The 16,029-nt window shown below is 51.2% G+C and overlaps 38 non-coding genes across 38 annotated transcripts; all 38 read right to left on the reverse strand.

The window, feature by feature from the left end:
• Positions 1 to 237: 237 nt before the first annotated feature.
• Positions 238 to 356, reverse strand: LOC129174761 (5S ribosomal RNA). Its single transcript, XR_008567738.1, has one exon. It is a non-coding gene; the product is annotated as a 5S ribosomal RNA (ribosomal RNA).
• A 300-nt stretch (positions 357 to 656) lies between these two features.
• LOC129174762 (5S ribosomal RNA) lies at positions 657 to 775 on the reverse strand. Its single transcript, XR_008567739.1, has one exon. It is a non-coding gene; the product is annotated as a 5S ribosomal RNA (ribosomal RNA).
• Positions 776 to 1,075: 300 nt separating this feature from the next.
• On the reverse strand, positions 1,076 to 1,194 carry LOC129175078 (5S ribosomal RNA). Its single transcript, XR_008568048.1, has one exon. It is a non-coding gene; the product is annotated as a 5S ribosomal RNA (ribosomal RNA).
• A 300-nt stretch (positions 1,195 to 1,494) lies between these two features.
• LOC129174763 (5S ribosomal RNA) lies at positions 1,495 to 1,613 on the reverse strand. The gene has a single exon (XR_008567740.1). It is a non-coding gene; the product is annotated as a 5S ribosomal RNA (ribosomal RNA).
• Positions 1,614 to 1,913: 300 nt separating this feature from the next.
• On the reverse strand, positions 1,914 to 2,032 carry LOC129175079 (5S ribosomal RNA). The gene has a single exon (XR_008568049.1). It is a non-coding gene; the product is annotated as a 5S ribosomal RNA (ribosomal RNA).
• A 300-nt stretch (positions 2,033 to 2,332) lies between these two features.
• LOC129174764 (5S ribosomal RNA) lies at positions 2,333 to 2,451 on the reverse strand. The gene has a single exon (XR_008567741.1). It is a non-coding gene; the product is annotated as a 5S ribosomal RNA (ribosomal RNA).
• Positions 2,452 to 2,751: 300 nt separating this feature from the next.
• LOC129174765 (5S ribosomal RNA) lies at positions 2,752 to 2,870 on the reverse strand. Its single transcript, XR_008567742.1, has one exon. It is a non-coding gene; the product is annotated as a 5S ribosomal RNA (ribosomal RNA).
• Positions 2,871 to 3,170: 300 nt separating this feature from the next.
• On the reverse strand, positions 3,171 to 3,289 carry LOC129174766 (5S ribosomal RNA). The gene has a single exon (XR_008567743.1). It is a non-coding gene; the product is annotated as a 5S ribosomal RNA (ribosomal RNA).
• A 300-nt stretch (positions 3,290 to 3,589) lies between these two features.
• LOC129175080 (5S ribosomal RNA) lies at positions 3,590 to 3,708 on the reverse strand. The gene has a single exon (XR_008568050.1). It is a non-coding gene; the product is annotated as a 5S ribosomal RNA (ribosomal RNA).
• A 300-nt stretch (positions 3,709 to 4,008) lies between these two features.
• LOC129174767 (5S ribosomal RNA) lies at positions 4,009 to 4,127 on the reverse strand. Its single transcript, XR_008567744.1, has one exon. It is a non-coding gene; the product is annotated as a 5S ribosomal RNA (ribosomal RNA).
• Positions 4,128 to 4,427: 300 nt separating this feature from the next.
• Positions 4,428 to 4,546, reverse strand: LOC129175082 (5S ribosomal RNA). Its single transcript, XR_008568052.1, has one exon. It is a non-coding gene; the product is annotated as a 5S ribosomal RNA (ribosomal RNA).
• A 300-nt stretch (positions 4,547 to 4,846) lies between these two features.
• Positions 4,847 to 4,965, reverse strand: LOC129174768 (5S ribosomal RNA). Its single transcript, XR_008567745.1, has one exon. It is a non-coding gene; the product is annotated as a 5S ribosomal RNA (ribosomal RNA).
• A 300-nt stretch (positions 4,966 to 5,265) lies between these two features.
• LOC129174769 (5S ribosomal RNA) lies at positions 5,266 to 5,384 on the reverse strand. The gene has a single exon (XR_008567746.1). It is a non-coding gene; the product is annotated as a 5S ribosomal RNA (ribosomal RNA).
• Positions 5,385 to 5,684: 300 nt separating this feature from the next.
• LOC129174771 (5S ribosomal RNA) lies at positions 5,685 to 5,803 on the reverse strand. Its single transcript, XR_008567748.1, has one exon. It is a non-coding gene; the product is annotated as a 5S ribosomal RNA (ribosomal RNA).
• A 300-nt stretch (positions 5,804 to 6,103) lies between these two features.
• On the reverse strand, positions 6,104 to 6,222 carry LOC129175083 (5S ribosomal RNA). The gene has a single exon (XR_008568053.1). It is a non-coding gene; the product is annotated as a 5S ribosomal RNA (ribosomal RNA).
• A 300-nt stretch (positions 6,223 to 6,522) lies between these two features.
• LOC129174772 (5S ribosomal RNA) lies at positions 6,523 to 6,641 on the reverse strand. The gene has a single exon (XR_008567749.1). It is a non-coding gene; the product is annotated as a 5S ribosomal RNA (ribosomal RNA).
• A 300-nt stretch (positions 6,642 to 6,941) lies between these two features.
• LOC129174773 (5S ribosomal RNA) lies at positions 6,942 to 7,060 on the reverse strand. Its single transcript, XR_008567750.1, has one exon. It is a non-coding gene; the product is annotated as a 5S ribosomal RNA (ribosomal RNA).
• A 300-nt stretch (positions 7,061 to 7,360) lies between these two features.
• LOC129175084 (5S ribosomal RNA) lies at positions 7,361 to 7,479 on the reverse strand. Its single transcript, XR_008568054.1, has one exon. It is a non-coding gene; the product is annotated as a 5S ribosomal RNA (ribosomal RNA).
• Positions 7,480 to 7,779: 300 nt separating this feature from the next.
• On the reverse strand, positions 7,780 to 7,898 carry LOC129174774 (5S ribosomal RNA). Its single transcript, XR_008567751.1, has one exon. It is a non-coding gene; the product is annotated as a 5S ribosomal RNA (ribosomal RNA).
• Positions 7,899 to 8,198: 300 nt separating this feature from the next.
• LOC129174775 (5S ribosomal RNA) lies at positions 8,199 to 8,317 on the reverse strand. The gene has a single exon (XR_008567752.1). It is a non-coding gene; the product is annotated as a 5S ribosomal RNA (ribosomal RNA).
• A 300-nt stretch (positions 8,318 to 8,617) lies between these two features.
• On the reverse strand, positions 8,618 to 8,736 carry LOC129175085 (5S ribosomal RNA). Its single transcript, XR_008568055.1, has one exon. It is a non-coding gene; the product is annotated as a 5S ribosomal RNA (ribosomal RNA).
• A 300-nt stretch (positions 8,737 to 9,036) lies between these two features.
• Positions 9,037 to 9,155, reverse strand: LOC129174776 (5S ribosomal RNA). Its single transcript, XR_008567753.1, has one exon. It is a non-coding gene; the product is annotated as a 5S ribosomal RNA (ribosomal RNA).
• Positions 9,156 to 9,455: 300 nt separating this feature from the next.
• LOC129174777 (5S ribosomal RNA) lies at positions 9,456 to 9,574 on the reverse strand. The gene has a single exon (XR_008567754.1). It is a non-coding gene; the product is annotated as a 5S ribosomal RNA (ribosomal RNA).
• Positions 9,575 to 9,874: 300 nt separating this feature from the next.
• On the reverse strand, positions 9,875 to 9,993 carry LOC129174778 (5S ribosomal RNA). Its single transcript, XR_008567755.1, has one exon. It is a non-coding gene; the product is annotated as a 5S ribosomal RNA (ribosomal RNA).
• A 300-nt stretch (positions 9,994 to 10,293) lies between these two features.
• Positions 10,294 to 10,412, reverse strand: LOC129174779 (5S ribosomal RNA). Its single transcript, XR_008567756.1, has one exon. It is a non-coding gene; the product is annotated as a 5S ribosomal RNA (ribosomal RNA).
• A 300-nt stretch (positions 10,413 to 10,712) lies between these two features.
• On the reverse strand, positions 10,713 to 10,831 carry LOC129174780 (5S ribosomal RNA). Its single transcript, XR_008567757.1, has one exon. It is a non-coding gene; the product is annotated as a 5S ribosomal RNA (ribosomal RNA).
• A 300-nt stretch (positions 10,832 to 11,131) lies between these two features.
• LOC129175086 (5S ribosomal RNA) lies at positions 11,132 to 11,250 on the reverse strand. Its single transcript, XR_008568057.1, has one exon. It is a non-coding gene; the product is annotated as a 5S ribosomal RNA (ribosomal RNA).
• Positions 11,251 to 11,550: 300 nt separating this feature from the next.
• Positions 11,551 to 11,669, reverse strand: LOC129174782 (5S ribosomal RNA). The gene has a single exon (XR_008567759.1). It is a non-coding gene; the product is annotated as a 5S ribosomal RNA (ribosomal RNA).
• Positions 11,670 to 11,969: 300 nt separating this feature from the next.
• LOC129174783 (5S ribosomal RNA) lies at positions 11,970 to 12,088 on the reverse strand. Its single transcript, XR_008567760.1, has one exon. It is a non-coding gene; the product is annotated as a 5S ribosomal RNA (ribosomal RNA).
• Positions 12,089 to 12,388: 300 nt separating this feature from the next.
• LOC129175087 (5S ribosomal RNA) lies at positions 12,389 to 12,507 on the reverse strand. The gene has a single exon (XR_008568058.1). It is a non-coding gene; the product is annotated as a 5S ribosomal RNA (ribosomal RNA).
• A 300-nt stretch (positions 12,508 to 12,807) lies between these two features.
• On the reverse strand, positions 12,808 to 12,926 carry LOC129174784 (5S ribosomal RNA). The gene has a single exon (XR_008567761.1). It is a non-coding gene; the product is annotated as a 5S ribosomal RNA (ribosomal RNA).
• Positions 12,927 to 13,226: 300 nt separating this feature from the next.
• LOC129174785 (5S ribosomal RNA) lies at positions 13,227 to 13,345 on the reverse strand. Its single transcript, XR_008567762.1, has one exon. It is a non-coding gene; the product is annotated as a 5S ribosomal RNA (ribosomal RNA).
• A 300-nt stretch (positions 13,346 to 13,645) lies between these two features.
• On the reverse strand, positions 13,646 to 13,764 carry LOC129175088 (5S ribosomal RNA). Its single transcript, XR_008568059.1, has one exon. It is a non-coding gene; the product is annotated as a 5S ribosomal RNA (ribosomal RNA).
• A 300-nt stretch (positions 13,765 to 14,064) lies between these two features.
• Positions 14,065 to 14,183, reverse strand: LOC129174786 (5S ribosomal RNA). Its single transcript, XR_008567763.1, has one exon. It is a non-coding gene; the product is annotated as a 5S ribosomal RNA (ribosomal RNA).
• A 300-nt stretch (positions 14,184 to 14,483) lies between these two features.
• Positions 14,484 to 14,602, reverse strand: LOC129174787 (5S ribosomal RNA). Its single transcript, XR_008567764.1, has one exon. It is a non-coding gene; the product is annotated as a 5S ribosomal RNA (ribosomal RNA).
• A 300-nt stretch (positions 14,603 to 14,902) lies between these two features.
• Positions 14,903 to 15,021, reverse strand: LOC129175564 (5S ribosomal RNA). Its single transcript, XR_008568513.1, has one exon. It is a non-coding gene; the product is annotated as a 5S ribosomal RNA (ribosomal RNA).
• A 300-nt stretch (positions 15,022 to 15,321) lies between these two features.
• On the reverse strand, positions 15,322 to 15,440 carry LOC129175410 (5S ribosomal RNA). Its single transcript, XR_008568364.1, has one exon. It is a non-coding gene; the product is annotated as a 5S ribosomal RNA (ribosomal RNA).
• A 300-nt stretch (positions 15,441 to 15,740) lies between these two features.
• On the reverse strand, positions 15,741 to 15,859 carry LOC129174788 (5S ribosomal RNA). Its single transcript, XR_008567765.1, has one exon. It is a non-coding gene; the product is annotated as a 5S ribosomal RNA (ribosomal RNA).
• Positions 15,860 to 16,029: the final 170 nt, after the last annotated feature.

A 16,029-nucleotide genomic window follows, 5' to 3' on the forward strand; every position in this document is an offset into this window, starting at 1 on the left:
GGTCTCGGATGTGTGTGCACACTTTGCTGCTCGTATGGTTTTTCTGGCTGTTTTGTGCCACCGGTCGCAGCCACAGCCAGCCTGTAAGCCTGTTTGAACTTCACAGCAGAGAGAAAAACACTGTAGATGGATGTTCCTCACATGAGGGCAAAATAAATACTCTTCCTCCATTCAAAGTGATGGCGTTTTCCAAGAAGTGGGAAACAGCGCCCTCTGCTGAAAGCCAAGAGCCTAAAAAGCTTACAGCACCTGGTATTCCCAGGCGGTCTCCCATCCAAGTACTCACCAGGCCCGCCCCTGCTTAGCTTCCGAGATCGGACGAGATCGGGCGTTCTCAGGGTAGTATGGCCGTAAGCCGGAAAGCTCTCTGAAAACTTTCCTTTTAAAGACGACACTGGTCAAACTGCGCTTCTGCAAACGGTCTCGGATGTGTGTGCACACTTTGCTGCTCGTATGGTTTTTCTGGCTGTTTTGTGCCACCGGTCGCAGCCACAGCCAGCCTGTAAGCCTGTTTGAACTTCACAGCAGAGAGAAAAACACTGTAGATGGATGTTCCTCACATGAGGGCAAAATAAATACTCTTCCTCCATTCAAAGTGATGGCGTTTTCCAAGAAGTGGGAAACAGCGCCCTCTGCTGAAAGCCAAGAGCCTAAAAAGCTTACAGCACCTGGTATTCCCAGGCGGTCTCCCATCCAAGTACTCACCAGGCCCGCCCCTGCTTAGCTTCCGAGATCGGACGAGATCGGGCGTTCTCAGGGTAGTATGGCCGTAAGCCGGAAAGCTCTCTGAAAACTTTCCTTTTAAAGACGACACTGGTCAAACTGCGCTTCTGCAAACGGTCTCGGATGTGTGTGCACACTTTGCTGCTCGTATGGTTTTTCTGGCTGTTTTGTGCCACCGGTCGCAGCCACAGCCAGCCTGTAAGCCTGTTTGAACTTCACAGCAGAGAGAAAAACACTGTAGATGGATGTTCCTCCCATGAGGGCAAAATAAATACTCTTCCTCCATTCAAAGTGATGGCGTTTTCCAAGAGGTGGGAAACAGCGCCCTCTGCTGAAAGCCAAGAGCCTAAAAAGCTTTCAGCACCTGGTATTCCCAGGCGGTCTCCCATCCAAGTACTAACCAGGCCCGCCCCTGCTTAGCTTCCGAGATCGGACGAGATCGGGCGTTCTCAGGGTAGTATGGCCGTAAGCCGGAAAGCTCTCTGAAAACTTTCCTTTTAAAGACGACACTGGTCAAACTGCGCTTCTGCAAACGGTCTCGGATGTGTGTGCACACTTTGCTGCTCGTATGGTTTTTCTGGCTGTTTTGTGCCACCGGTCGCAGCCACAGCCAGCCTGTAAGCCTGTTTGAACTTCACAGCAGAGAGAAAAACACTGTAGATGGATGTTCCTCACATGAGGGCAAAATAAATACTCTTCCTCCATTCAAAGTGACGGCGTTTTCCAAGAAGTGGGAAACAGCGCCCTCTGCTGAAAGCCAAGAGCCTAAAAAGCTTACAGCACCTGGTATTCCCAGGCGGTCTCCCATCCAAGTACTCACCAGGCCCGCCCCTGCTTAGCTTCCGAGATCGGACGAGATCGGGCGTTCTCAGGGTAGTATGGCCGTAAGCCGGAAAGCTCTCTGAAAACTTTCCTTTTAAAGACGACACTGGTCAAACTGCGCTTCTGCAAACGGTCTCGGATGTGTGTGCACACTTTGCTGCTCGTATGGTTTTTCTGGCTGTTTTGTGCCACCGGTCGCAGCCACAGCCAGCCTGTAAGCCTGTTTGAACTTCACAGCAGAGAGAAAAACACTGTAGATGGATGTTCCTCCCATGAGGGCAAAATAAATACTCTTCCTCCATTCAAAGTGATGGCGTTTTCCAAGAGGTGGGAAACAGCGCCCTCTGCTGAAAGCCAAGAGCCTAAAAAGCTTTCAGCACCTGGTATTCCCAGGCGGTCTCCCATCCAAGTACTAACCAGGCCCGCCCCTGCTTAGCTTCCGAGATCGGACGAGATCGGGCGTTCTCAGGGTAGTATGGCCGTAAGCCGGAAAGCTCTCTGAAAACTTTCCTTTTAAAGACGACACTGGTCAAACTGCGCTTCTGCAAACGGTCTCGGATGTGTGTGCACACTTTGCTGCTCGTATGGTTTTTCTGGCTGTTTTGTGCCACCGGTCGCAGCCACAGCCAGCCTGTAAGCCTGTTTGAACTTCACAGCAGAGAGAAAAACACTGTAGATGGATGTTCCTCACATGAGGGCAAAATAAATACTCTTCCTCCATTCAAAGTGACGGCGTTTTCCAAGAAGTGGGAAACAGCGCCCTCTGCTGAAAGCCAAGAGCCTAAAAAGCTTACAGCACCTGGTATTCCCAGGCGGTCTCCCATCCAAGTACTCACCAGGCCCGCCCCTGCTTAGCTTCCGAGATCGGACGAGATCGGGCGTTCTCAGGGTAGTATGGCCGTAAGCCGGAAAGCTCTCTGAAAACTTTCCTTTTAAAGACGACACTGGTCAAACTGCGCTTCTGCAAACGGTCTCGGATGTGTGTGCACACTTTGCTGCTCGTATGGTTTTTCTGGCTGTTTTGTGCCACCGGTCGCAGCCACAGCCAGCCTGTAAGCCTGTTTGAACTTCACAGCAGAGAGAAAAACACTGTAGATGGATGTTCCTCACATGAGGGCAAAATAAATACTCTTCCTCCATTCAAAGTGATGGCGTTTTCCAAGAAGTGGGAAACAGCGCCCTCTGCTGAAAGCCAAGAGCCTAAAAAGCTTACAGCACCTGGTATTCCCAGGCGGTCTCCCATCCAAGTACTCACCAGGCCCGCCCCTGCTTAGCTTCCGAGATCGGACGAGATCGGGCGTTCTCAGGGTAGTATGGCCGTAAGCCGGAAAGCTCTCTGAAAACTTTCCTTTTAAAGACGACACTGGTCAAACTGCGCTTCTGCAAACGGTCTCGGATGTGTGTGCACACTTTGCTGCTCGTATGGTTTTTCTGGCTGTTTTGTGCCACCGGTCGCAGCCACAGCCAGCCTGTAAGCCTGTTTGAACTTCACAGCAGAGAGAAAAACACTGTAGATGGATGTTCCTCACATGAGGGCAAAATAAATACTCTTCCTCCATTCAAAGTGATGGCGTTTTCCAAGAAGTGGGAAACAGCGCCCTCTGCTGAAAGCCAAGAGCCTAAAAAGCTTACAGCACCTGGTATTCCCAGGCGGTCTCCCATCCAAGTACTCACCAGGCCCGCCCCTGCTTAGCTTCCGAGATCGGACGAGATCGGGCGTTCTCAGGGTAGTATGGCCGTAAGCCGGAAAGCTCTCTGAAAACTTTCCTTTTAAAGACGACACTGGTCAAACTGCGCTTCTGCAAACGGTCTCGGATGTGTGTGCACACTTTGCTGCTCGTATGGTTTTTCTGGCTGTTTTGTGCCACCGGTCGCAGCCACAGCCAGCCTGTAAGCCTGTTTGAACTTCACAGCAGAGAGAAAAACACTGTAGATGGATGTTCCTCCCATGAGGGCAAAATAAATACTCTTCCTCCATTCAAAGTGATGGCGTTTTCCAAGAGGTGGGAAACAGCGCCCTCTGCTGAAAGCCAAGAGCCTAAAAAGCTTTCAGCACCTGGTATTCCCAGGCGGTCTCCCATCCAAGTACTAACCAGGCCCGCCCCTGCTTAGCTTCCGAGATCGGACGAGATCGGGCGTTCTCAGGGTAGTATGGCCGTAAGCCGGAAAGCTCTCTGAAAACTTTCCTTTTAAAGACGACACTGGTCAAACTGCGCTTCTGCAAACGGTCTCGGATGTGTGTGCACACTTTGCTGCTCGTATGGTTTTTCTGGCTGTTTTGTGCCACCGGTCGCAGCCACAGCCAGCCTGTAAGCCTGTTTGAACTTCACAGCAGAGAGAAAAACACTGTAGATGGATGTTCCTCACATGAGGGCAAAATAAATACTCTTCCTCCATTCAAAGTGACGGCGTTTTCCAAGAAGTGGGAAACAGCGCCCTCTGCTGAAAGCCAAGAGCCTAAAAAGCTTACAGCACCTGGTATTCCCAGGCGGTCTCCCATCCAAGTACTCACCAGGCCCGCCCCTGCTTAGCTTCCGAGATCGGACGAGATCGGGCGTTCTCAGGGTAGTATGGCCGTAAGCCGGAAAGCTCTCTGAAAACTTTCCTTTTAAAGACGACACTGGTCAAACTGCGCTTCTGCAAACGGTCTCGGATGTGTGTGCACACTTTGCTGCTCGTATGGTTTTTCTGGCTGTTTTGTGCCACCGGTCGCAGCCACAGCCAGCCTGTAAGCCTGTTTGAACTTCACAGCAGAGAGAAAAACACTGTAGATGGATGTTCCTCCCATGAGGGCAAAATAAATACTCTTCCTCCATTCAAAGTGATGGCGTTTTCCAAGAGGTGGGAAACAGCGCCCTCTGCTGAAAGCCAAGAGCCTAAAAAGCTTTCAGCACCTGGTATTCCCAGGCGGTCTCCCATCCAAGTACTAACCAGGCCCGCCCCTGCTTAGCTTCCGAGATCGGACGAGATCGGGCGTTCTCAGGGTAGTATGGCCGTAAGCCGGAAAGCTCTCTGAAAACTTTCCTTTTAAAGACGACACTGGTCAAACTGCGCTTCTGCAAACGGTCTCGGATGTGTGTGCACACTTTGCTGCTCGTATGGTTTTTCTGGCTGTTTTGTGCCACCGGTCGCAGCCACAGCCAGCCTGTAAGCCTGTTTGAACTTCACAGCAGAGAGAAAAACACTGTAGATGGATGTTCCTCACATGAGGGCAAAATAAATACTCTTCCTCCATTCAAAGTGACGGCGTTTTCCAAGAAGTGGGAAACAGCGCCCTCTGCTGAAAGCCAAGAGCCTAAAAAGCTTACAGCACCTGGTATTCCCAGGCGGTCTCCCATCCAAGTACTCACCAGGCCCGCCCCTGCTTAGCTTCCGAGATCGGACGAGATCGGGCGTTCTCAGGGTAGTATGGCCGTAAGCCGGAAAGCTCTCTGAAAACTTTCCTTTTAAAGACGACACTGGTCAAACTGCGCTTCTGCAAACGGTCTCGGATGTGTGTGCACACTTTGCTGCTCGTATGGTTTTTCTGGCTGTTTTGTGCCACCGGTCGCAGCCACAGCCAGCCTGTAAGCCTGTTTGAACTTCACAGCAGAGAGAAAAACACTGTAGATGGATGTTCCTCACATGAGGGCAAAATAAATACTCTTCCTCCATTCAAAGTGATGGCGTTTTCCAAGAAGTGGGAAACAGCGCCCTCTGCTGAAAGCCAAGAGCCTAAAAAGCTTACAGCACCTGGTATTCCCAGGCGGTCTCCCATCCAAGTACTCACCAGGCCCGCCCCTGCTTAGCTTCCGAGATCGGACGAGATCGGGCGTTCTCAGGGTAGTATGGCCGTAAGCCGGAAAGCTCTCTGAAAACTTTCCTTTTAAAGACGACACTGGTCAAACTGCGCTTCTGCAAACGGTCTCGGATGTGTGTGCACACTTTGCTGCTCGTATGGTTTTTCTGGCTGTTTTGTGCCACCGGTCGCAGCCACAGCCAGCCTGTAAGCCTGTTTGAACTTCACAGCAGAGAGAAAAACACTGTAGATGGATGTTCCTCACATGAGGGCAAAATAAATACTCTTCCTCCATTCAAAGTGATGGCGTTTTCCAAGAGGTGGGAAACAGCGCCCTCTGCTGAAAGCCAAGAGCCTAAAAAGCTTACAGCACCTGGTATTCCCAGGCGGTCTCCCATCCAAGTACTCACCAGGCCCGCCCCTGCTTAGCTTCCGAGATCGGACGAGATCGGGCGTTCTCAGGGTAGTATGGCCGTAAGCCGGAAAGCTCTCTGAAAACTTTCCTTTTAAAGACGACACTGGTCAAACTGCGCTTCTGCAAACGGTCTCGGATGTGTGTGCACACTTTGCTGCTCGTATGGTTTTTCTGGCTGTTTTGTGCCACCGGTCGCAGCCACAGCCAGCCTGTAAGCCTGTTTGAACTTCACAGCAGAGAGAAAAACACTGTAGATGGATGTTCCTCCCATGAGGGCAAAATAAATACTCTTCCTCCATTCAAAGTGATGGCGTTTTCCAAGAGGTGGGAAACAGCGCCCTCTGCTGAAAGCCAAGAGCCTAAAAAGCTTTCAGCACCTGGTATTCCCAGGCGGTCTCCCATCCAAGTACTAACCAGGCCCGCCCCTGCTTAGCTTCCGAGATCGGACGAGATCGGGCGTTCTCAGGGTAGTATGGCCGTAAGCCGGAAAGCTCTCTGAAAACTTTCCTTTTAAAGACGACACTGGTCAAACTGCGCCTCTGCAAACGGTCTCGGATGTGTGTGCACACTTTGCTGCTCGTATGGTTTTTCTGGCTGTTTTGTGCCACCGGTCGCAGCCACAGCCAGCCTGTAAGCCTGTTTGAACTTCACAGCAGAGAGAAAAACACTGTAGATGGATGTTCCTCACATGAGGGCAAAATAAATACTCTTCCTCCATTCAAAGTGATGGCGTTTTCCAAGAAGTGGGAAACAGCGCCCTCTGCTGAAAGCCAAGAGCCTAAAAAGCTTACAGCACCTGGTATTCCCAGGCGGTCTCCCATCCAAGTACTCACCAGGCCCGCCCCTGCTTAGCTTCCGAGATCGGACGAGATCGGGCGTTCTCAGGGTAGTATGGCCGTAAGCCGGAAAGCTCTCTGAAAACTTTCCTTTTAAAGACGACACTGGTCAAACTGCGCTTCTGCAAACGGTCTCGGATGTGTGTGCACACTTTGCTGCTCGTATGGTTTTTCTGGCTGTTTTGTGCCACCGGTCGCAGCCACAGCCAGCCTGTAAGCCTGTTTGAACTTCACAGCAGAGAGAAAAACACTGTAGATGGATGTTCCTCACATGAGGGCAAAATAAATACTCTTCCTCCATTCAAAGTGATGGCGTTTTCCAAGAAGTGGGAAACAGCGCCCTCTGCTGAAAGCCAAGAGCCTAAAAAGCTTACAGCACCTGGTATTCCCAGGCGGTCTCCCATCCAAGTACTCACCAGGCCCGCCCCTGCTTAGCTTCCGAGATCGGACGAGATCGGGCGTTCTCAGGGTAGTATGGCCGTAAGCCGGAAAGCTCTCTGAAAACTTTCCTTTTAAAGACGACACTGGTCAAACTGCGCTTCTGCAAACGGTCTCGGATGTGTGTGCACACTTTGCTGCTCGTATGGTTTTTCTGGCTGTTTTGTGCCACCGGTCGCAGCCACAGCCAGCCTGTAAGCCTGTTTGAACTTCACAGCAGAGAGAAAAACACTGTAGATGGATGTTCCTCCCATGAGGGCAAAATAAATACTCTTCCTCCATTCAAAGTGATGGCGTTTTCCAAGAGGTGGGAAACAGCGCCCTCTGCTGAAAGCCAAGAGCCTAAAAAGCTTTCAGCACCTGGTATTCCCAGGCGGTCTCCCATCCAAGTACTAACCAGGCCCGCCCCTGCTTAGCTTCCGAGATCGGACGAGATCGGGCGTTCTCAGGGTAGTATGGCCGTAAGCCGGAAAGCTCTCTGAAAACTTTCCTTTTAAAGACGACACTGGTCAAACTGCGCTTCTGCAAACGGTCTCGGATGTGTGTGCACACTTTGCTGCTCGTATGGTTTTTCTGGCTGTTTTGTGCCACCGGTCGCAGCCACAGCCAGCCTGTAAGCCTGTTTGAACTTCACAGCAGAGAGAAAAACACTGTAGATGGATGTTCCTCACATGAGGGCAAAATAAATACTCTTCCTCCATTCAAAGTGATGGCGTTTTCCAAGAAGTGGGAAACAGCGCCCTCTGCTGAAAGCCAAGAGCCTAAAAAGCTTACAGCACCTGGTATTCCCAGGCGGTCTCCCATCCAAGTACTCACCAGGCCCGCCCCTGCTTAGCTTCCGAGATCGGACGAGATCGGGCGTTCTCAGGGTAGTATGGCCGTAAGCCGGAAAGCTCTCTGAAAACTTTCCTTTTAAAGACGACACTGGTCAAACTGCGCTTCTGCAAACGGTCTCGGATGTGTGTGCACACTTTGCTGCTCGTATGGTTTTTCTGGCTGTTTTGTGCCACCGGTCGCAGCCACAGCCAGCCTGTAAGCCTGTTTGAACTTCACAGCAGAGAGAAAAACACTGTAGATGGATGTTCCTCACATGAGGGCAAAATAAATACTCTTCCTCCATTCAAAGTGATGGCGTTTTCCAAGAGGTGGGAAACAGCGCCCTCTGCTGAAAGCCAAGAGCCTAAAAAGCTTACAGCACCTGGTATTCCCAGGCGGTCTCCCATCCAAGTACTCACCAGGCCCGCCCCTGCTTAGCTTCCGAGATCGGACGAGATCGGGCGTTCTCAGGGTAGTATGGCCGTAAGCCGGAAAGCTCTCTGAAAACTTTCCTTTTAAAGACGACACTGGTCAAACTGCGCTTCTGCAAACGGTCTCGGATGTGTGTGCACACTTTGCTGCTCGTATGGTTTTTCTGGCTGTTTTGTGCCACCGGTCGCAGCCACAGCCAGCCTGTAAGCCTGTTTGAACTTCACAGCAGAGAGAAAAACACTGTAGATGGATGTTCCTCCCATGAGGGCAAAATAAATACTCTTCCTCCATTCAAAGTGATGGCGTTTTCCAAGAGGTGGGAAACAGCGCCCTCTGCTGAAAGCCAAGAGCCTAAAAAGCTTTCAGCACCTGGTATTCCCAGGCGGTCTCCCATCCAAGTACTAACCAGGCCCGCCCCTGCTTAGCTTCCGAGATCGGACGAGATCGGGCGTTCTCAGGGTAGTATGGCCGTAAGCCGGAAAGCTCTCTGAAAACTTTCCTTTTAAAGACGACACTGGTCAAACTGCGCTTCTGCAAACGGTCTCGGATGTGTGTGCACACTTTGCTGCTCGTATGGTTTTTCTGGCTGTTTTGTGCCACCGGTCGCAGCCACAGCCAGCCTGTAAGCCTGTTTGAACTTCACAGCAGAGAGAAAAACACTGTAGATGGATGTTCCTCACATGAGGGCAAAATAAATACTCTTCCTCCATTCAAAGTGACGGCGTTTTCCAAGAAGTGGGAAACAGCGCCCTCTGCTGAAAGCCAAGAGCCTAAAAAGCTTACAGCACCTGGTATTCCCAGGCGGTCTCCCATCCAAGTACTCACCAGGCCCGCCCCTGCTTAGCTTCCGAGATCGGACGAGATCGGGCGTTCTCAGGGTAGTATGGCCGTAAGCCGGAAAGCTCTCTGAAAACTTTCCTTTTAAAGACGACACTGGTCAAACTGCGCTTCTGCAAACGGTCTCGGATGTGTGTGCACACTTTGCTGCTCGTATGGTTTTTCTGGCTGTTTTGTGCCACCGGTCGCAGCCACAGCCAGCCTGTAAGCCTGTTTGAACTTCACAGCAGAGAGAAAAACACTGTAGATGGATGTTCCTCACATGAGGGCAAAATAAATACTCTTCCTCCATTCAAAGTGATGGCGTTTTCCAAGAAGTGGGAAACAGCGCCCTCTGCTGAAAGCCAAGAGCCTAAAAAGCTTACAGCACCTGGTATTCCCAGGCGGTCTCCCATCCAAGTACTCACCAGGCCCGCCCCTGCTTAGCTTCCGAGATCGGACGAGATCGGGCGTTCTCAGGGTAGTATGGCCGTAAGCCGGAAAGCTCTCTGAAAACTTTCCTTTTAAAGACGACACTGGTCAAACTGCGCTTCTGCAAACGGTCTCGGATGTGTGTGCACACTTTGCTGCTCGTATGGTTTTTCTGGCTGTTTTGTGCCACCGGTCGCAGCCACAGCCAGCCTGTAAGCCTGTTTGAACTTCACAGCAGAGAGAAAAACACTGTAGATGGATGTTCCTCACATGAGGGCAAAATAAATACTCTTCCTCCATTCAAAGTGATGGCGTTTTCCAAGAAGTGGGAAACAGCGCCCTCTGCTGAAAGCCAAGAGCCTAAAAAGCTTACAGCACCTGGTATTCCCAGGCGGTCTCCCATCCAAGTACTCACCAGGCCCGCCCCTGCTTAGCTTCCGAGATCGGACGAGATCGGGCGTTCTCAGGGTAGTATGGCCGTAAGCCGGAAAGCTCTCTGAAAACTTTCCTTTTAAAGACGACACTGGTCAAACTGCGCTTCTGCAAACGGTCTCGGATGTGTGTGCACACTTTGCTGCTCGTATGGTTTTTCTGGCTGTTTTGTGCCACCGGTCGCAGCCACAGCCAGCCTGTAAGCCTGTTTGAACTTCACAGCAGAGAGAAAAACACTGTAGATGGATGTTCCTCACATGAGGGCAAAATAAATACTCTTCCTCCATTCAAAGTGATGGCGTTTTCCAAGAAGTGGGAAACAGCGCCCTCTGCTGAAAGCCAAGAGCCTAAAAAGCTTACAGCACCTGGTATTCCCAGGCGGTCTCCCATCCAAGTACTCACCAGGCCCGCCCCTGCTTAGCTTCCGAGATCGGACGAGATCGGGCGTTCTCAGGGTAGTATGGCCGTAAGCCGGAAAGCTCTCTGAAAACTTTCCTTTTAAAGACGACACTGGTCAAACTGCGCTTCTGCAAACGGTCTCGGATGTGTGTGCACACTTTGCTGCTCGTATGGTTTTTCTGGCTGTTTTGTGCCACCGGTCGCAGCCACAGCCAGCCTGTAAGCCTGTTTGAACTTCACAGCAGAGAGAAAAACACTGTAGATGGATGTTCCTCACATGAGGGCAAAATAAATACTCTTCCTCCATTCAAAGTGATGGCGTTTTCCAAGAGGTGGGAAACAGCGCCCTCTGCTGAAAGCCAAGAGCCTAAAAAGCTTACAGCACCTGGTATTCCCAGGCGGTCTCCCATCCAAGTACTCACCAGGCCCGCCCCTGCTTAGCTTCCGAGATCGGACGAGATCGGGCGTTCTCAGGGTAGTATGGCCGTAAGCCGGAAAGCTCTCTGAAAACTTTCCTTTTAAAGACGACACTGGTCAAACTGCGCTTCTGCAAACGGTCTCGGATGTGTGTGCACACTTTGCTGCTCGTATGGTTTTTCTGGCTGTTTTGTGCCACCGGTCGCAGCCACAGCCAGCCTGTAAGCCTGTTTGAACTTCACAGCAGAGAGAAAAACACTGTAGATGGATGTTCCTCCCATGAGGGCAAAATAAATACTCTTCCTCCATTCAAAGTGATGGCGTTTTCCAAGAGGTGGGAAACAGCGCCCTCTGCTGAAAGCCAAGAGCCTAAAAAGCTTTCAGCACCTGGTATTCCCAGGCGGTCTCCCATCCAAGTACTAACCAGGCCCGCCCCTGCTTAGCTTCCGAGATCGGACGAGATCGGGCGTTCTCAGGGTAGTATGGCCGTAAGCCGGAAAGCTCTCTGAAAACTTTCCTTTTAAAGACGACACTGGTCAAACTGCGCCTCTGCAAACGGTCTCGGATGTGTGTGCACACTTTGCTGCTCGTATGGTTTTTCTGGCTGTTTTGTGCCACCGGTCGCAGCCACAGCCAGCCTGTAAGCCTGTTTGAACTTCACAGCAGAGAGAAAAACACTGTAGATGGATGTTCCTCACATGAGGGCAAAATAAATACTCTTCCTCCATTCAAAGTGATGGCGTTTTCCAAGAAGTGGGAAACAGCGCCCTCTGCTGAAAGCCAAGAGCCTAAAAAGCTTACAGCACCTGGTATTCCCAGGCGGTCTCCCATCCAAGTACTCACCAGGCCCGCCCCTGCTTAGCTTCCGAGATCGGACGAGATCGGGCGTTCTCAGGGTAGTATGGCCGTAAGCCGGAAAGCTCTCTGAAAACTTTCCTTTTAAAGACGACACTGGTCAAACTGCGCTTCTGCAAACGGTCTCGGATGTGTGTGCACACTTTGCTGCTCGTATGGTTTTTCTGGCTGTTTTGTGCCACCGGTCGCAGCCACAGCCAGCCTGTAAGCCTGTTTGAACTTCACAGCAGAGAGAAAAACACTGTAGATGGATGTTCCTCACATGAGGGCAAAATAAATACTCTTCCTCCATTCAAAGTGATGGCGTTTTCCAAGAAGTGGGAAACAGCGCCCTCTGCTGAAAGCCAAGAGCCTAAAAAGCTTACAGCACCTGGTATTCCCAGGCGGTCTCCCATCCAAGTACTCACCAGGCCCGCCCCTGCTTAGCTTCCGAGATCGGACGAGATCGGGCGTTCTCAGGGTAGTATGGCCGTAAGCCGGAAAGCTCTCTGAAAACTTTCCTTTTAAAGACGACACTGGTCAAACTGCGCTTCTGCAAACGGTCTCGGATGTGTGTGCACACTTTGCTGCTCGTATGGTTTTTCTGGCTGTTTTGTGCCACCGGTCGCAGCCACAGCCAGCCTGTAAGCCTGTTTGAACTTCACAGCAGAGAGAAAAACACTGTAGATGGATGTTCCTCCCATGAGGGCAAAATAAATACTCTTCCTCCATTCAAAGTGATGGCGTTTTCCAAGAGGTGGGAAACAGCGCCCTCTGCTGAAAGCCAAGAGCCTAAAAAGCTTTCAGCACCTGGTATTCCCAGGCGGTCTCCCATCCAAGTACTAACCAGGCCCGCCCCTGCTTAGCTTCCGAGATCGGACGAGATCGGGCGTTCTCAGGGTAGTATGGCCGTAAGCCGGAAAGCTCTCTGAAAACTTTCCTTTTAAAGACGACACTGGTCAAACTGCGCTTCTGCAAACGGTCTCGGATGTGTGTGCACACTTTGCTGCTCGTATGGTTTTTCTGGCTGTTTTGTGCCACCGGTCGCAGCCACAGCCAGCCTGTAAGCCTGTTTGAACTTCACAGCAGAGAGAAAAACACTGTAGATGGATGTTCCTCACATGAGGGCAAAATAAATACTCTTCCTCCATTCAAAGTGATGGCGTTTTCCAAGAAGTGGGAAACAGCGCCCTCTGCTGAAAGCCAAGAGCCTAAAAAGCTTACAGCACCTGGTATTCCCAGGCGGTCTCCCATCCAAGTACTCACCAGGCCCGCCCCTGCTTAGCTTCCGAGATCGGACGAGATCGGGCGTTCTCAGGGTAGTATGGCCGTAAGCCGGAAAGCTCTCTGAAAACTTTCCTTTTAAAGACGACACTGGTCAAACTGCGCTTCTGCAAACGGTCTCGGATGTGTGTGCACACTTTGCTGCTCGTATGGTTTTTCTGGCTGTTTTGTGCCACCGGTCGCAGCCACAGCCAGCCTGTAAGCCTGTTTGAACTTCACAGCAGAGAGAAAAACACTGTAGATGGATGTTCCTCACATGAGGGCAAAATAAATACTCTTCCTCCATTCAAAGTGATGGCGTTTTCCAAGAGGTGGGAAACAGCGCCCTCTGCTGAAAGCCAAGAGCCTAAAAAGCTTACAGCACCTGGTATTCCCAGGCGGTCTCCCATCCAAGTACTCACCAGGCCCGCCCCTGCTTAGCTTCCGAGATCGGACGAGATCGGGCGTTCTCAGGGTAGTATGGCCGTAAGCCGGAAAGCTCTCTGAAAACTTTCCTTTTAAAGACGACACTGGTCAAACTGCGCTTCTGCAAACGGTCTCGGATGTGTGTGCACACTTTGCTGCTCGTATGGTTTTTCTGGCTGTTTTGTGCCACCGGTCGCAGCCACAGCCAGCCTGTAAGCCTGTTTGAACTTCACAGCAGAGAGAAAAACACTGTAGATGGATGTTCCTCCCATGAGGGCAAAATAAATACTCTTCCTCCATTCAAAGTGATGGCGTTTTCCAAGAGGTGGGAAACAGCGCCCTCTGCTGAAAGCCAAGAGCCTAAAAAGCTTTCAGCACCTGGTATTCCCAGGCGGTCTCCCATCCAAGTACTAACCAGGCCCGCCCCTGCTTAGCTTCCGAGATCGGACGAGATCGGGCGTTCTCAGGGTAGTATGGCCGTAAGCCGGAAAGCTCTCTGAAAACTTTCCTTTTAAAGACGACACTGGTCAAACTGCGCTTCTGCAAACGGTCTCGGATGTGTGTGCACACTTTGCTGCTCGTATGGTTTTTCTGGCTGTTTTGTGCCACCGGTCGCAGCCACAGCCAGCCTGTAAGCCTGTTTGAACTTCACAGCAGAGAGAAAAACACTGTAGATGGATGTTCCTCACATGAGGGCAAAATAAATACTCTTCCTCCATTCAAAGTGACGGCGTTTTCCAAGAAGTGGGAAACAGCGCCCTCTGCTGAAAGCCAAGAGCCTAAAAAGCTTACAGCACCTGGTATTCCCAGGCGGTCTCCCATCCAAGTACTCACCAGGCCCGCCCCTGCTTAGCTTCCGAGATCGGACGAGATCGGGCGTTCTCAGGGTAGTATGGCCGTAAGCCGGAAAGCTCTCTGAAAACTTTCCTTTTAAAGACGACACTGGTCAAACTGCGCTTCTGCAAACGGTCTCGGATGTGTGTGCACACTTTGCTGCTCGTATGGTTTTTCTGGCTGTTTTGTGCCACCGGTCGCAGCCACAGCCAGCCTGTAAGCCTGTTTGAACTTCACAGCAGAGAGAAAAACACTGTAGATGGATGTTCCTCACATGAGGGCAAAATAAATACTCTTCCTCCATTCAAAGTGATGGCGTTTTCCAAGAAGTGGGAAACAGCGCCCTCTGCTGAAAGCCAAGAGCCTAAAAAGCTTACAGCACCTGGTATTCCCAGGCGGTCTCCCATCCAAGTACTCACCAGGCCCGCCCCTGCTTAGCTTCCGAGATCGGACGAGATCGGGCGTTCTCAGGGTAGTATGGCCGTAAGCCGGAAAGCTCTCTGAAAACTTTCCTTTTAAAGACGACACTGGTCAAACTGCGCTTCTGCAAACGGTCTCGGATGTGTGTGCACACTTTGCTGCTCGTATGGTTTTTCTGGCTGTTTTGTGCCACCGGTCGCAGCCACAGCCAGCCTGTAAGCCTGTTTGAACTTCACAGCAGAGAGAAAAACACTGTAGATGGATGTTCCTCACATGAGGGCAAAATAAATACTCTTCCTCCATTCAAAGTGATGGCGTTTTCCAAGAAGTGGGAAACAGCGCCCTCTGCTGAAAGCCAAGAGCCTAAAAAGCTTACAGCACCTGGTATTCCCAGGCGGTCTCCCATCCAAGTACTAACCAGGCCCGCCCCTGCTTAGCTTCCGAGATCTGACGAGATCGGGCGTTCTCAGGGTAGTATGGCCGTAAGCCGGAAAGCTCTCTGAAAACTTTCCTTTTAAAGACGACACTGGTCAAACTGCGCTTCTGCAAACGGTCTCGGATGTGTGTGCACACTTTGCTGCTCGTATGGTTTTTCTGGCTGTTTTGTGCCACCGGTCGCAGCCACAGCCAGCCTGTAAGCCTGTTTGAACTTCACAGCAGAGAGAAAAACACTGTAGATGGATGTTCCTCCCATGAGGGCAAAATAAATACTCTTCCTCCATTCAAAGTGATGGCGTTTTCCAAGAGGTGGGAAACAGCGCCCTCTGCTGAAAGCCAAGAGCCTAAAAAGCTTACAGCACCTGGTATTCCCAGGCGGTCTCCCATCCAAGTACTAACCAGGCCCGCCCCTGCTTAGCTTCCGAGATCGGACGAGATCGGGCGTTCTCAGGGTAGTATGGCCGTAAGCCGGAAAGCTCTCTGAAAACTTTCCTTTTAAAGACGACACTGGTCAAACTGCGCTTCTGCAAACGGTCTCGGATGTGTGTGCACACTTTGCTGCTCGTATGGTTTTTCTGGCTGTTTTGTGCCACCGGTCGCAGCCACAGCCAGCCTGTAAGCCTGTTTGAACTTCACAGCAGAGAGAAAAACACTGTAGATGGATGTTCCTCACATGAGGGCAAAATAAATACTCTTCCTCCATTCAAAGTGATGGCGTTTTCCAAGAAGTGGGAAACAGCGCCCTCTGCTGAAAGCCAAGAGCCTAAAAAGCTTACAGCACCTGGTATTCCCAGGCGGTCTCCCATCCAAGTACTCACCAGGCCCGCCCCTGCTTAGCTTCCGAGATCGGACGAGATCGGGCGTTCTCAGGGTAGTATGGCCGTAAGCCGGAAAGCTCTCTGAAAACTTTCCTTTTAAAGACGACACTGGTCAAACTGCGCTTCTGCAAACGGTCTCGGATGTGTGTGCACACTTTGCTGCTCGTATGGTTTTTCTGGCTGTTTTGTGCCACCGGTCGCAGCCACAGCCAGCCTGTAAGCCTGTTTGAACTTCACAGC

This window comes from Dunckerocampus dactyliophorus, unplaced genomic scaffold (genome assembly GCF_027744805.1).
Source record: "Dunckerocampus dactyliophorus isolate RoL2022-P2 unplaced genomic scaffold, RoL_Ddac_1.1 HiC_scaffold_23, whole genome shotgun sequence".
NCBI lineage: Eukaryota > Metazoa > Chordata > Actinopteri > Syngnathiformes > Syngnathidae > Dunckerocampus > Dunckerocampus dactyliophorus.